This window comes from Grammomys surdaster, unplaced genomic scaffold (genome assembly GCF_004785775.1).
Source record: "Grammomys surdaster isolate TR1022 unplaced genomic scaffold, NIH_TR_1.0 125974, whole genome shotgun sequence".
NCBI classification, from domain to species: domain Eukaryota; kingdom Metazoa; phylum Chordata; class Mammalia; order Rodentia; family Muridae; genus Grammomys; species Grammomys surdaster.
In genome coordinates, this window is record NW_021620791.1 from 2,496,366 (window position 1) to 2,498,186 (window position 1,821).

At 37.0% G+C, this 1,821-nt stretch overlaps 1 non-coding gene across 1 annotated transcript; it reads left to right on the forward strand.

Annotated features, from left to right (window-relative positions):
* The first annotated feature begins 662 nt into the window (after positions 1 to 662).
* On the forward strand, positions 663 to 769 carry LOC114609540. The gene has a single exon (XR_003709547.1). It is a non-coding gene; the product is annotated as a U6 spliceosomal RNA (small nuclear RNA).
* Positions 770 to 1,821: the final 1,052 nt, after the last annotated feature.

The following is a 1,821-nucleotide window of genomic DNA, read 5'->3' on the forward strand; positions in this document are numbered from 1 at the left end:
TTGGGCTCTGGAGAAGGGATGGTGAAGATGAAGGCAGATATTTGCCATCTTAATTCTTTTATAGCTTCTCATTTTATAGAAAACCAATATTAAGAATTACTATAGTTATTTTTCCTGGGGTCAACTATTCCCCAAACCTGCTTTTAATCTTCAATTTACTCATTCTTAGGACAAGAAAACGTTCACAGTGGAAGACAACCAACCAATCACTGAACTAAAAGATATAATAAAAGAAATGTAAGAAGAAATATATGTATTTGTTGGCATTGTGGGTCAAATGAAAATGTAGCATAGAAATATGAGTATTAAAAATTTTAAAGGTCATATAATCATGACACAAAAAAGGTTCAAACTTGGGCATGTATCAGTAACCATGGAAGGATTCCCAAACAACTTCTGAGTCCCACCCACATAACTAAAAAACCAAAGCAAAACATTGGGTCTAGGATAAAGTCTGAGTCTCTTCATATTCATGGATGAAGACTGCTCCCTTTGAAGAGCCTGTTAGTAACTTTTCCTTGACCATCAACCTGATGCCCCTTAAAATGCGAGAACTTACTGAAACACACATATTTAAAAAAGATCTGAGAGATTCTGTCTGTCACTCTCATGGGACTTGTTAATAAGAGTTTCTGAAAATTGGATCACTTTTTATTTAATTAATGCTTGTTTTGGCAGCACATTTACTAAAATTGGAACCACACGGAGAAGATTAGCATGGCCCCTGTGCAAGGATGACATGGAAATACTGCAAGTGATCCATAAGTCTGGAAACCATTTACACCATTAGTTGAAATGTAAAATGGTGTACTGCAATGAAACCTAGTGTGTCTGTACACCCTGGGGAGCCAGAAGAGGGTCTCAGATTCCCCGAAACTGCCTTTACAGAGAGGTTTGAGTCACCTGATGTGGGTATGAGGACTGAACTCTGCTCTTCTGACAGAACAGTGAGTACTCTTAACCACCTAGCCATGTAGCCCCCAAGTACTTTTATAAAGTGTTGGTGACAAGTTGAGGCTCTAATCTTGTCTGTGATGTGACCTGCAAATAAGGATTTTTGAAAGCTCCTCAGATGCTAGTCAGGGCTGTCAGGAATTGCTAGATCAATGATTTGCACTTGTGGGAAGTTGTAAAAATGTCTTTGAGCATCATGTCAAACTTGTATATGCTCAGGATCTTTTCCTTCTCATTACTTCTGGTGAGTCAGATTGCCACTGTCTCCTCTTACTAATTTGAGAGTTATAGCATTAAACGATTCTTAATGCCTTTCAAATAAAATACATACATCTCTCAGCTTTAGAAAGTTACATTCATCATCTGCCCAATACATGTGAACAGAATCCTTTTTGAGTCTAAGCCATTCCTAACTTTGATCACCCATGTGACCATCTGAAGGTTCCATTTGAGTGTTTCAATCCCTAGATGAAACATGGCATTGCATTTAACATTAAACTATTAAACTAAAGTTCTATCATTTTGTTTGTGCATTAAGTTTGATAATTCATGAATCAGTTACAGGATAATTTGAAGGACAAAGGGATAAAGTTTCATTATAAATAAATATTTGTGTGGAGGGATTAGCTCCTGTCAAGGGTTGTTTACCCTGAATTTCCATAAAAGTTTGGTGTTGTTAAATGCTAGGTGGACAACCCTGAGGAATTGGTTAGAGTTCATGGCTTCGAAATCTGCCACCCAAAGTCACTCATTGAGAGCCAGTTCAGATCTTTATGAGATCAGAAATCTGGCAGCAGAAAACGTAAGGACTTGCCAATGTAATGCTGTTTAATATTAATTAAACTTAATATAACTCAATATCTGTTT